Genomic DNA, 15,042 nt, shown 5'->3' on the forward strand with positions numbered 1-15,042 from the left:
AAAAAAAAATCTTAGAAAATAAGAATGTTAGATTTTTAAAAATCACACACATTCCCATCATTTAAAAGACAGGCATATTATCATTTGGCTGTAGTATTTCCTTCCTCTTTTTCACAAGGCGCAGTTATTTTTTTATCATTCCTCTGAGGTAAGTTGATGATTTTAACTTCAGGCTGTGGATGAGAAAACCAAGGCACTGAATCACGTTAACTACCCAGAGTCCAAATTGCTTCTGTTGCTGAAGACCCAGCATGGAAATTTCCTGAGTCCTGAAATGAAGAGTAAAAAGTGGGGGAAAAAAAAAGAAAGAAAGAAAAACTTTAGTCTCCAAACAAGCAAATTCTAGGCATAGAGAAAAATATGCCTTTATTATTATTAATTTTAATTTTTAAAAACATATCTGCCTTAGACGTTTTAAACTGAGCTAATATGATTACTAATTCTTCATCATCTAATGAATTCCAAAGTGTAATTGATGAGTTTGGCTGTCTCATTACCAAGGGGAGATCTTAGACTGCAAATTTGTTAGTGGTCCTTTAAGGTGTTTCTCTGATTCCTGTGTTTTTCCATGTAGAGCAACTTACTGAAAGGAGTGTTTACTCATTTTCACTTGATACAACACAAGCCTTTAAAAATCCTTTCTCTGAATAGTAGTTCTTGTTGTTTTCCTGAAATACATTTTTCCAAGGATTATTTCCCTTTTATGACACAGCATTGGAACATTGGCTAAAGGTTGTTTCCAGTCTGCCCTTGGTACAAGACCGCCTCTGAGAACCAACAGATAATAAAGAGATGGTGCTGAGAACAGTTTTTCTTGCCAAAAATCAGATAGACTTATCAATTGATCAATAGATAGAGATAATATCCAATTACAGTGAGGAAAGTGCGAAACAAATCGCTAAATATTTTTGATAAGTAAATAGCATTTTCTACTAAAATAAATGTGATGATCCTAGGACCTATAAGTTACAGTTTTAGGAATATATAACTATAAAAATTAACGTACATGTACAGAGACACAAGGATTATTATTGCTAAATTGTTTATAATAGAAAAAAGGAAACAATCCTGTTCTCGTAAACAGTAAAAGGATTGAATAAATTGTGGCACATCCTTGCTGAGGTGGGTTCATCAGCTCTTACAGAGCAGTGTGTTAGATCCACTGGGATGGATGAGGAATTTGTGCTGTATTGTTTAGTGAGAAGGGAATATGCATAATAATATAAATGGCAGGGTAACAGTAAAGGAAATGGGTGAGTTTGAAAAGTGAAAGCACGTGTAATGATAAACATCAAACTGTAAACATTCAAGGGATTAAATTTGGGAGTGAGAATGGGAGGAAGACAAAATCATTTTTTCCCTTTTATGTAACTAAGTATTGTTTGGTTTATTAAATGAGCTTTATTACTTTATAACTTAGAAAAAAAGAAAAGCGTTTTATTATGTATTGTTATACAGGAATGGTCATTTAATTCTGTTTCTAAGTTGCTAGGCTGCCTAGAATTCAGGCTGACAGAGATTAAGACCTAAGAACAGAAAATGAATGACAGAAGCAGGGTGAACAAAACGGCTTCCTGCCCCTTAGGATTCTTCCCACTCTGTTTCCATAGGTTCTTTAGAATTGTAAATAAGTTAGTCTCCTAAGCTTACTCACAAGTGCATGTATCAACTCATAAATAACTCTATCTCCACTATGAATAAAAAGGTAGAAAATAATAGTTTTTCTGGATAAAAGGAAAAGTGAAAGTTTGTAACCCATGGCCCCTCTTCTTCCCACCTCATTTCTACCAGTAATACAGATTAACTACTTTTTGACCACCCTGTCTTACCAGTTTAAGAAATATCATGGTGAATCACATGCAATAAATTACTCTTTCACCCTTTAAATCAGATAATAGGTCCCACATAATATCCAGTGGTATGAGTTGCCTTCAAATTAATTGTTATGAAAGGAGCTGTGGTTTTGAAATGTGCTTGTTTGTTTTTTATCCTTATACTGAAAGGTGTTAGTTAGCAAACAGGGATATTTCTCTTCTGTCATCATACATGTTCTACTCAAAGGTCATATTTTATTTTAAATCCACCACTTGGAAGACAAGGACAAAATTCAGAAATGGTAGGACTTGGGCTAAGTGATTCTTTAATTCTTTTCAGCTTCAACATTCTATGATTTTATGATTTTAAAGAAAAATAAAAGCCAAAACTACAGATAAAGCTAGACATAATCTTCTGAAGGCTTCTGTTCACTGTAGAACTGAATATAAAATTGGGAGTGTCTTAGTCTTCTAGGGCTGCTATAACAAAATACCAGATTAAGCTTAAACTGGAAGCTGATGGGCCAAGGTCAAGGTGCCAGTAGCGTTGGTTTCTGGGGAGGGCTCTGTCCTTGGCTTGCAGACAGTGCCTTCTCAGTGTGTCCTCCTGTGGCCTTTTTTCTATGCATGGAGGATGGGGGTAGAGAGAGAGCACGAGAGAGCTTGTTCTCCAGAGCACCGGGTGTCTCCTCTTCTTACAAAGACACAGTCCTATTGGATGAGGGCCCAACCCTACGACCTTGGGGGTTAGGGCTTCAACTTATTGTAACTTTGAGGAAGACACAGTTTAGTCCATAACAGGGAGAAAAATAGGCATAGGATACTATAGGATACTAAAGTTGTGTATGTTTCACTTTATGCCAAGTTTCTGCTTTCTGAGTTTTCAGTGCATCTTTTAGTAAAAGCAATAAATTGAAGTGACATTTAACTGCCTTTTCCAGCTAGCAGTCATAATCTTTAAAGTCTGATTTTATAAAGTCATGCGTTATTTCATTAAATTGTTAAAATGTCTTTATGTTTAACATTTTATGCAATATATATATATATGCATATATCTTTCTAAAGAGTTACATTTAAAACTATCTTTTAAAAAGTTTTACTTTTAAAATAGCTTTAGTGTTGAAAGAACTGTTTAAACCTCAGTTAGATGTTAAATGTCATCAAGTTTCTGTTATTTAACTGGCACTATAGAAACACTAATTAGTTGTTAAATACTTTTTTTTTTAGAATTATAAAAAAAATTAAAATATAGAACACAAAATTCACATCTAATTACAGAAAGAACTAACCAACAAGCATTCATATTATTGGTTAAATTCCTTTCAGTCACTTTTCTGTGTCCACAGAGCAAAAAGTGAAATTACAAAATTTGGGTAGTACTCTTCACCCTGTTTTGTGTATCTAGCTGAACTTAGCCTCCAACGTTTATCTCAGCAGTACGAGATTAGGTTTGCTGAAATTGGATTGGCAAGCGGTCCTTTTCCACGAATGGGGGTAATGTTTCCTTCTCCCATTAAGACTCTGTCAAAATTGAAATGGAGAACAATACTTTTCACTTAATTGTCTGTTGATACTGCCTCGAATTTCTGGAACTCTTGGCCTAATGAGACTTTCTAGGAGTCTCAGTATCCACTCCTGCAGGCCTCAGGCTCAGGGAGTGGTAAGAATTGAAAACTAGCAGGCTGCAGGTCTCAGGCCTGCCCAGTCTCTGTGCAGTAAATGAGGAGATTCATCCCCTCCCGTTAGTGGTTTCTGGGAGAACCAACAAGAGATCTGGGGTAGGCCTTGGCAAGAGACAGTTGGTAGTTTATCTTCCTCAAATCCTGGTTTGCTCTCCTCGTTCTAATTTAAATGTAGATGCCGTCCACCACCACCCCAGCACGCCTCCTGTGAAGGTAAGGGACTTAACGATCTGATCTGCTCCGCCATCACCAATCCCCTCACCCCAAAATACTGACTCTTGCCCATGTTCCCAACCACTGGCTGAGGTCTTGTCAGCTTATATGATGAACCACCAAGTTGGCTGCCATCTTGGTAACAAGTGTGGAACCTGCCTGGAAGACTTCTGAAACTGTGCTCCCCATCAGCCAGCCCGGCCCACTGGATCTCATTCTGGGTTTGCAGTGTCTCCTTAGACACTTGTCAACTGAAAAAAAATGCACAACCTAAAAATTGAGGATTACGTTTTATTCGGCAGACATATTTAAGCCTAGGTGACAGCCTCTGAGGGATTGCTCTGAAGAGGTAAGGGAGGAGCCAGGGTACAAAAGAGTCTTTGCAAAATAACTAGGTAGTCGGAACATCAAAAGATTACTGTTAATTAAAGAAAAACAGACATCTCAAGTTAATGAATTTAGCATTTTTCTATGTATGCAAGAATCTAGACTCATTGAAATCATTCCTTTGATGTGCATCTTAACTATCTAGGGCCAGTGTCTTGCTTTTCTCCATCCTGAATCCCCTCAGGGTGCATAGTCAGGGGACAGCTGCAGCGGCTGACTGACGGCTTGATGGCCACAATATCCTTTGTTTACTGATGTGACAGGCAACATTGTTTGTCTCCACGCTGCAGTCAGTGGTGATACAACACTCACTGATTGAAAAAAAAAACCTCCCGAAGTGGATGGTTTTCTTTAGCTCTGGAATGCCGTTCCCATCTGCTGTCTCTTCCCTGCCACAGTGTTGTGCTCTCAGGAATACCCAGGTAGAGCCTATCTTAGAACACTTGGTGTCCACCAGGAACTCTTGGTGTGCTGCTCTGAGCAAGACCTATTGACCAAAACAGCCAAACAACTTCTCAGAATCCTTGTAGCGATTGATGGACCAAAGGAACCTCTCTACTCATTCAGACCAGGAGTTGTGTTCATTTCATAAGCTGGATGAAGTCAAACAAGAAGGATAGAGAGAGGAGGATCATGGTAAATAGAAAAAGATGAAACAGCACCAAGTTTTCTCTCGATAATCCCTGTAGAGCTGTGGTTCTACACAGAGCAAGCAAGCATCTGTTTCTTTATCTATAAAATGCGGGTAGCAATAGATAGGGCTGTGATGATGAAATGATTGGGTGTATGTCAAGGGCTTGGAATAGCACCTGGAATATGGAGAGCGTTCAGTAAATGTTTGTTGTTGCTATTTTTGTTCCTACTATTATTAAATGGGATTTGAAATGGAAAGGATCTAAGCTAGTTCCTTAACTGGTCAACTTGGAGACAGTTATTTGATCCCTGAGCCGCCTCTGCAAATTGGGAGTAATAACCAGTCTGGCACACAGGAAACAACACTTATTCTCTCACCCACTTTCACCTGCTGTGATTTTTGTTTTCCTTCAGTTACAAAGGAATGAATGATTTTATTCGTAAGAACTGTTGCATGTTTTCATTAGTTCTGTCTCTCCCTCTCTAGATGGGGTGGATAAAAATGAGAAGATGGGCTCTGAAGGGAACAAATCAAAATACAAATCTGAATGAGCAAAGATATTTAGTGAATGCTGTTTTTGAATAAGAACTGAATGCAAACCAGACCTAGCATAATATATACATTTTTGGAACTGTATTTATCCTATTCCCATGAAATAGGCTGTCAGGCTCAACTTTGTCAAAGCACTTGTTATCAGATAAGGAGGTTAAAAGACTAAAGATACGTTGTGAAATTAAATAGGGGAATATTCTAGGTCCTCCCTGAGAGTTTGGGGTCTAATTTCAACCAAATACTAGAAGTTAATTAATTAAGCTTATTTATTTCAAGACTGTGAGCAGGTAAAATGCTGTCCAAATTAGAGGGCTGCAGATTCATTTATCAACCACTTAGCTCGCAAAACATTCACATAAATGCTTTGCATCTTCCTAGACATGGGAGAATATGCACATTCAAAATCATTAGAAAGTAGGCAAAATGATTTTTTGAAAAAAATTTAAGGAAATGGGACAGCTCAGATGATCATATTAAATGTCCAAAACCGCTACCTCATTGAGTGCTCTTCTCAGAGTTCGTGCTCCATAAACACCTGATGATCTGACAGAAAGAAACTACTACTTAAAAGACCTTGTCAAAATAGCCCACCTTTCTCTGTATACCTCCTAAATCAAAGTAATATTTCGTTGGCCTATTGAAAGAAGCCTCTCACCTGGCCTTGCATAATTATTATTCTGTCTCTGGCTTTGTTTTCCTCATTATTTGGCTAACTGCATAATTACAACAATGATCTCTAGAATCGCCAATTATATTTTGATTATGAAACCTTTTGAACTATGTTTACTGGAATTTGGAAGAACCTGTCATTTATACTCAGAGATTTGAAGCTTATCCCTAAATGAATGTCATGTGCAATTAATTTGCAATAGAGTGAATGTGAAGCTAGGGTGAAAGCCAGTTCCCTCGCTGGTTCTCAGAATGAATGCTTTGCTGAATCTAATCTAGAGAAACTTAGATAAACTTCAGGGTGTTCAGTCTTATTTATTGTTCTCCAATTCATTTAGTGAATAAGGTCTTTTTATTAGCAGACACGTTAATGACTGAATGGTGTTCGTTTCTTTTGTCATTAATCGTGCCACTTAATTTTTATTATTGAGAGATATGTATTTGCTTATTTTCAATTATGTGAATCTCAATATGTAGGCATGTTGGGACACTCTTAATTGTAAATTAGGCAAGTGTGTTCTGGATATTTATTAATTTTAATGATAAAACCCATATAACAAAGACATATTGAGCAACTACTAGGTGCAAGACACTTAGTAAGTTACTGTGAAAAGACCGGCACGTGCTTAGTGGAATCACTGAGCACTTGCCCTTTAACTCGTTAGATTCGATAAGGAATCTATGGTGAAAGATGAATTCTAGGCTCACTGGCATGCCCCACATGGCAGAAAACGTCTATTTGTTAGATAGAGAGGAGAGACAGAAATCAGTATTAAAGAGGCCTCCAGGGGGCTTCCCCGGTGGCGCGGTGGTTGAGAATCCGCCTGCCAGTGCAGGGGACACGGGTTCGAGCCCTGGTCTGGGAAGATCCCACATGCCACGGAGCAACTAGGCCCGTGAGCCACAATTACTGAGCCTGCGCGTCTGGAGCCTGTGCTCCGCAACAAGAGAGGCCGCGATAGTGAGAGGCCCGCGCACCGCGATGAAGAGTGGCCCCCGCTCGCCGCAACTAGAGGAAGCCCTCGCACAGAAACGAAGACCCAACACAGCCACAAATAAATAAATAAATAAATAAAAAAAAAAAAAAAAAAAAAAAAAAAAGAGGCCTCCATATTGGTTTTTGGTAGACTTCCTTGATTATACTTTCTTTATTTTAGACTTTGATGGATTGCATTTTTTGGCAACAAGGTTGATTTTCCTTGTTTGATGACTTACCCATCACTTCCTCTGGTAGGAATGGGCGTGTTAATACACTGTTGAATTTTCTCCTGAAGTTCCCACTGTAGAGATACTATTTCCTAAGGAAATGCTTGTATCTAAAAGGAGCAGGGCAATGAGTGGAAAGAGACAGACAGCCTGGATTCAAGTGACCTCTGCTCACTCACACCCCCAGCCTCAGTTTCCCCACGCATAAAGTGAATGGCTCTCATGAAAGATTGGCTCCAGCCACTTCCTTCCTTAGGACACCTCAGACTGGGGCCCCCAAGGGAGGAGCAATCTGAGAGGCCTCGCTTGAGTCAGGTGCCCGCCTTTTGCCAAAAGGAGGAGAGGGTCCCTTGATTGACAGTTCCAGTGCTGGGGGCAGTAGTAGAGGGAGAGGCTCTGGGCGTGGGGGGATGGGTGGTTCTGAGCCGGTAAAGTGGCTGATATTCTCTGAGATAGTGCATCTCCAGCTGCGAAGGACCAATGACTTTTTTTTTTTTTTTTTTTTTTTTTTTAAATTCAAGGGCTTCTGCTAGGGTTCTTGAGAGTCTGTACAGGAAGTGTTTTTGTTTGTTGTTTTGTTTTGGTTTTGTTTTCATCGTCCTTTGCCCTGGTCTCTCTTTTTTTTTAATTTTTTAATTTTTAATTTTTTAATTTTTTATTTATTTATGTTATTTATGGCTGTATTGGGTCTTCGTTTCTGTGCGAGGGCTTTCTCTAGTTGCGGCAAACGGGGGCCACTCTTCATCGCGGTGCGCGGGCCTCTCACTATCGCGGCCTCTCTTGTTGCGGAGCACAGGCTCCAGACACGCAGGCTCAGTAGTTGTGGCTCACGGGCCCAGTGGCTCCGCGGCATGTGGGATCTTCCCAGACCAGGGCACGAACCCGTGTCCCCTGCATTGGCAGGCAGACTCTCAACCACTGCGCCACCAGGGAAGCCCCCAATGACTTTTTTTTCTTTTCTTTTTTCCCAATCCTTTGCAGGTTGATACTTTTTTTAAAAACAGACATGTAAAATAAAAATCTATCTTTAAATTATCAATCAAACATTTCTCCATCTCTAAGCTTATCCTGTCACACACTCTCAGAGGAGTTCCTTGCATCCTTGCTGAGGAAATCCCCCTGCACCTGCCCCTAGGATCCCTCTACTTCTCACCTCGCAGCCTCTTATCATCCTCCTGTCATCTGACTTACCCTTCACCTCTCTAGAAACTGCAAGGTCCTCCTTTTAAAAACCCAGTAATGTCTTATCAGGTCTCATCCTCAAGTTCTCCTGTGGCACCTGCTGTTCCTTCCGGATGGATGCTCTGTCCTCAAGGACATCCCTCACAAGAACACACTTCCCTCCTCCTCCTCTCATGGAACTTGGTGCCTTTTTCCTTCTCTGGATCAACCTTCTAAGAGAGATGCTTTTCTAAGATCCTGGCCCAAATGTCTGGCTCTGTACCCTTTAAAATGTGAATATCAGTGTCCAAAGAGGGGTTAGGGGATTTTCTTTAAGATTTGATTATATCCCAAGATATTTGCAAACAATGTATTTGATAAGGGACTGAAATCCAAAATATATTTTTAAAACTTATACAACTAAATGTCAAAAAAAGAACCCCAACAACCCGATTAAAAAATGGATAGAAGACCTGCAGAGACAGTTTTCCAAAGAAGATATACAGGTGGCCAACAGGCACATGAAAAGATTCTCAACACTACTACTCATAAGGTAAAAGCAAATCAAAACTACAGTGAGATACCACCTCACACCTGTCAGAATGACTGTTATCAAAAAGACAAGAAATAACAAGTGTTGGCGAGGATGTGGAGAAAAGGGAGCCCCTTGTACACTGTTGGTGGGAATGTAAATTGGTGCAGCCACTATGGAAAACAGTATGGAGGTTCCTCAAAAAAGTAAAAGTAGAACTACCATATGATTCAGCAATTCTACTTCTGGGTTTTTATCTGGAGAAAACAAAAACACTAATTTGAAAAGACATATGCACCCCTATGTTCATTGCAGCATTATTTACAATAACCAAGATAGGGCAGCAACTGACGTGTATATTGTTAAAGGAATGGATAAAAAGGTGGTGTTCTGGAATATTACTCAGCCATAAAAAAGAATAAAATCTTGCCATTTGTGACAACATAGGTATACCTAGAGGATGCTACGCTAAGTGAAATAAGCCAGAGAGAGTAAAACAAATACTGTATGATTTCACTAATATGCAAAATGTAAAAAACAAATGGACTAAATAAAACAGAAACAGACTTCATAGATACAGAGAACAAACTGGTGGTTGCAAGAGGGGAGAGGGATGGGGGAACAGGTGAAATAAGGGAAGGGGTTTAAGAGGTACAAACTTCCAATTGTAAAATAAGTCAGAATGATGTAATGTACAGCATAGGGAATGTGGTCAGTATATTGTAACAACTTTGTATGGTGACAGATGGTCTCTAGATTTATTGCAGTGATCATTTCATAATGTGTACAAATATCAAATCACTGTGTTGTACACCTGGAACGAATCTAATATTGTATGTCAATTATAATTCAGTTTATAAAGATTTGATCCTATCTCTGTGTGAGAGTTGAACTAATCATAAGATAGTGGTACGTATATACTTCCAGTAGTGTCTGGGAGAAGACAGTGAACTGGAACTTCTAAGGAATCATTCCTGTGACTTCTCTTTGAAAGTAGACGGCGCTAAGTCATTTACTGAAAAAGGAAGGCACCATCACTAACGTGTAAAATTAAGGGATGAGCAACTTTTTTTTTTTCTCTTCTTCTTACTTTTATGTCCTTTCACTGTGACTGGAGCTTTCCAGGTATGAGGAGTGGAACTACAGAAAGAGCCTTTCATCCGAAGTCAGTAGATGTGTTTCTTTTGCCAATAACAGGTGCCTTAACTCTCTGACCGCCTGTGTCCTCATCAGTTACGAGAGGCGGTTGGGCACCATGATCTTTGAAGTCACTTTCTAGAAAATTCTGTGATGTTCTTACATTTTTAGAAATCATTGTGTGTAACCTAGTGACTTTCCCTTTTCCAGGGTCCTGGCTTAATGTAAACCCTATTTTCTTGTTCTCTTCTAGCACCTGTTTTCTGATTAGAGACGAAATAAATGACATTCAGAACTTCCACTAAGGTACTTTAAGGTAAGATCTTTTTTTGAGTTGAGTTCTTTGCTTTAAAAAGGGGGCTTATGGCTTGATCTGTGAGCAGAAGTTAATGAAGAATAGCAATTTCTAGGTTGGTGTTTTTCAGTACAATTTATAATTGTTACTGTGTGCATCTTAATGTAAATAAGTCATGCTCAACTTTTTGTGTCTCAGTAAAGGTACTTTTTTTTACTAATTTGTTCATCAGATTCAAAATTACAATGAAGGAATTTGTTGAAATATGAAATACGTTGATTTTATTTCAAAAACGTATTGTATCTTAACTGTAGTAATGTGAGGGTTTTTTTAAATAGTGTAAAATGTTTGAATTTTTAGCCAATATAGGACCTTATAGCTTGTCTAATTCATAGCTTAAATATTATCTTTTATTTATATTGCCTTATTTGGAATCCTGTACAAAATCCGATTGTAAGTATAAAGAAAGAGCAACGTTGTGAAAAAGCTCAATCCTTTTTAAATGTTATTGTTCATAATACTTTTTCTATTCAGCAGACAGTGCAGATAGCCTACCCAATATACATTCTCCCCTATTCCTTTCTTAAAAATTCCTGAAGTTTTGAAGGACAATAAGACTTCCCAGACTCCTTTGCTGCAGCCACCTGACCCAGTTCTGGCTAATGAGTTCTGAGTGATGGGCCCTGGGAAGGGGTTCCCTTCCTGAATTAATTCCCTTCCTGAATTAAAAGAGCAGAGCTTCAAGAGGAGAATATTTTTGGAACATTTTCCTTTGTTATTACCCCTTCTTCCTACCTGGAAAGTAGTTCTAAAATTTGTAGCTGCAGGGTCTTAATTTATGAAAGTGACTGAGTGATGACACAGAGAAGTCAGTGTCACTGGAAGAAGAATTTATTACTTGCATTTCCCAAGAGAAGGGGACACTCCATGAAGGGCCACCTGAGGAAGACCAGGTCTGGTCAAGGGGCAGAAAACAGAAATGAGGAGAAAGTCTAGGTCAGTGTCTTTCTTGGGAGTTTCCTCAGGAAAGGAAAGGCAGGGCAGGGTAAACAGATTAGGATTGGCCAGTTAGAATAATGTCGGTGGGCCCTGGGCTGCAAGGGTGGTCTCTGGTCGCCTGGTACCTGGCAGGGTGTTGATTTAGGCCGGGGAAATATTGACTTGGTGTTTGAGTTAGATAAGAAGGTGGATGGGACTGTAGACTCAGGATTGTTTGGTTTACATGCGAAAGATGTGCTCCAGGCCAAACCCTTTGCTATTTCTAAGAATTGGCTAGTCTTGGGACAGGCAGTTTCTCCCTGGTCAGCAACTTTTAAGATGTCAAAACATCATAAAATACAGAAAATAAAAAACACGGTTAATACAAAGCACAGCCCCATCTTGTAATCACAGGGACAAAAGCCACAACCAGGGATATTGGAGCAGAAAGGTAAAAGGAGCTTGACACCTTGATGACACTCTTAAGCTCTAGTGAAGCTACCATTACATTTCTTGTAGGAGACAAATAAATCACTTAGACAAGCTTGTTGGGTCTTCTGATACTCAGAGCCAAATGCAGACTTGGCTGTTTCTAGCATTCATATCTGGTCATGATGCTAGACGTATTTCTATACCTTATTTAGTCTTCACAGTAGTGCCATCAGGGTAAGTATTATGATCCCCATTTTACAGTGAGGAAACTGATGCTTTGAGATGTTAACAACTTTGTCCTATGATAGTAAGTATCAAAGGCAAGGTTTGAACTTGGACCTGTGAGGTGCCCTTCCCTGTACTCTGCTACGTCAGTGCTGGTCCTCACATTATGATGCCAGGAGCCTGTACTGTTGTTGTGGCATCATCAGTGCACTAATCCTTTGCATGTTCTTCAATAACACAGAAATTCCGCTAGATTATCCATTTATAAAACTAAGTGAACTGAGGCTGTTCCATATTTTTTAAAAAAAGGAAAGAGAAAACTCTGGTTTGGGGGAATCAGGATGAATTGAAATTGCCTATGAAAGCAGGTGAAAGAAATACTAATTCCAAGTTTTTTATTTTGCTTTTCGTTCTTTTGAAATAAAAGTTTAGGGCTAATGGTCTAAATATGGCCACCAAAACTAAGCTTTTAATCTACAGTCCTAGTATTAAATACTTTCCTTCTAACAGTGTCCATTACTTCACTCAGTAGGCTCAGAAAAAAATGCAGGAAAAAGATAAATTATATAATAAAATTCCTTTCCAAAGAAAGACATGCAAGATATTGAATAAGGTACTGAGCTGAGTCGGGGGAGGAGGTGCTGGGTAATGGAAAGTCCCTGGGCTGGAAACTAGGAGATGGGAAATGCAGGTGATAGCCAGCTCTTCAGAGGCTTAAAAAAGCTGTTTCACCTCTCTGGACCTTTGTTCTTTGTTTGTAAATGGAGGGTGTATGATATTCTGATATTCTCTTAATCTAAAATAATAACTTACCTTGTTGGATGTCCATTGCTAATGCAGGGAAATGCTGTGTCTACTAAAGTCAACTTTTTTCTTTTTGGCCATTAAACTAAGGAGTTTTCCGTGATTTTCCTTTTCCTGTCCTTTATTTCAAATACATCCTGAAATTCTTAACTTCTTTCTGTCTCTTCTGTTACAACCCTGCTCCAAATCATCATTCTGTCTTGCCGGGACAACTGTGTAAGCTTCCTGGTGGTCTCCTGGCTTCTATTCTTGCCACACCAGAATCCCTTCTGTGTGCAAGACCAGTGTCTGGGGAACCTAGATCAGAGCTTGTTATTCTCCTGAGACCTGCTCAAAACCCTTCAACTCCTTTCTCTGCATTTAGAGTAGAACCCAAACGCCTGACCGTGTCTTACCTATCTGATACAATCAGGCTTCTACTTGGGCTTTTTCTCCCTGCTTCCTCAACACCAGTGGCCCTGCCTTTCATTCTGTTCCTTTGTGTTCTTGTCTCCCTAGGGCCCTGGCACGGCAGTCCCCTGGCTTGCAGGGCTCTGTCCCTGACGTTTCCCATTCAGATCTCAGCTGCAAATCTTCCCTAACCACTCTCTCTAAATGAGCACTATCCCAAGTTTAATTCCTTTTAAAAACTAGAAGTTTTAGGGACTTCCCGGGTGGTCCAGTGGCTGAGACTCCGTGCTCCCAATGCAGCGGGCCCGGGTTCGATCCCTGGTCAGGGAACTAGATCCCGCATGCTGCAACAAAGATCCCGTGTGCCGCAACTAAGACCTGATGCAGCCAAATAAATAAATAAAGTAAGTATTAAAAAAAAAAACTTAGAAGTTTTATTTTTAAGGCATATTAAAATACCCGCATATGGAAAAAGTACTTATTTGTATAGCTTAAGGGATTTAGGCAAGGCATGAAGAATTCTGACATGTGTTTATGGTTTGTTGTATGGTCTAAGCTCCTTGAGGGCAGGGCCTCTCTGGTCTCTTTTCCTCACTGCCTGAACCGCAATACCTATAAAGATGCCTGTACCCTGCAAGAAGCTTAGTAAATATTTATTGAATGAATGAATGTAGAGTCAAAAAATGCCTCAGGTAAAATATCCCAAAAGAAATTAAATGGTGCTTATAGATGTGCCCGATGGGTTTATTGCTCTAGACTGGAAAGAAAGGGAAAAAAAAAATGAAGAAAAGATGAAAAAACAAATTCTGGGAACAGGGACAGACAACAGTGCACACAGAAAATAGCAGTAAATCCTTGGGAGGGACCACTTTTGGTATTGTCACTAGTGGCATTTCTGATCTATGGTGATGGGTGACAGAGCCCAGTTCTTTGGATCTTACATAGATTTATTAGTTAAGCCTAGCACATAGATGATTGGAAATGTTTGTTGAATGAAGGCCCGAAAGAATGAAATAATAAATTATCGAACTACTAAGAGCAAAGCTGCCTTTTTTTTTCCAGTGGCTGACATAATATTCCCTTGATGCCAATATTTAGTCCCTGTTAGTAACAGACATTCCAAATACAGTGAGTGTGAAAAATGTTCCATGAAACTGAGTTCAATTACTGTGCTAGGCTTCTCCCTTAGAGAGCTTCAGAGTTAATTCCATCTTCCAAGTCAGTTGTCACAGGGACGATCCAGGATGGCACACCATGCAAATGTATTAAAATGCGGATGGGAAGATGGAAGCTCGGAAAATGTCTTATCTGTCAATTAAATGATGTAGCCTCGTGGTTAGATTACAGTAATTCGGGGGGTTTTTGTTTTCTGCCAATTGAGATTTGACAGCTGTTTATAAAATATTTACATTCTGATTTCAGTCACATTGACAGCACTTTTGGATCTTTGGAAGATGATAATTATATGTTAGGAAAATGTTTTAAAAAGTTTGAAGCCGATCTGTTGAGGGGGAAAATCTGTTTTAAAAATTGTACAAAGGAAGGAAATCCACTTTATAAAAGGATATACTTCTAATAAAAGTCAGAAATAATAGACATTTGTGACCTGAAGACACACTGCATGTGATGGGAAGGCGTATCCTTCTCCACTCTGCCTGTTTTGGGTCCCTTAGCTTTTCTTAACTCTGTCTAGCTGGGTATATGCTTCTCACCTTTTTTCACTTAATTATGCACGTGTGATATTTGTGTGGTAGGTACTTGGGTAAATTAGATAGGATTTGGGGGCATCCATATGGAATTTCGTGAAAAAATTTTCAATACATATACTTTGTATTAAAAGAAGAGAAAATAACGAAACAGAAACAGACTCATTGATGCAGAGAACAGACTTGTGGTTGCCAAGGGCGAGGGGGTTGGGGAAGAGATAGATT

At 39.3% G+C, this 15,042-nt stretch overlaps 1 protein-coding gene across 2 annotated transcripts in view; it reads left to right on the forward strand.

Annotated features, from left to right (window-relative positions):
* The window catches only part of CHRM3 (cholinergic receptor muscarinic 3), a 514,336-nt gene that overhangs the window by 217,675 nt on the left and 281,619 nt on the right, over positions 1–15,042 (forward strand). For both annotated transcript variants that reach the window (XM_059900319.1, XM_059900320.1), the window contains exon 3: positions 10,241–10,303. The gene's annotated coding sequence lies outside the window, so the exon portion shown is untranslated. The remainder of the gene's footprint in view (positions 1–10,240; positions 10,304–15,042) is intronic.

The sequence above is a fragment of the Balaenoptera ricei genome, chromosome 16 (assembly GCF_028023285.1).
Source record: "Balaenoptera ricei isolate mBalRic1 chromosome 16, mBalRic1.hap2, whole genome shotgun sequence".
NCBI classification, from domain to species: Eukaryota; Metazoa; Chordata; class Mammalia; order Artiodactyla; family Balaenopteridae; genus Balaenoptera; species Balaenoptera ricei.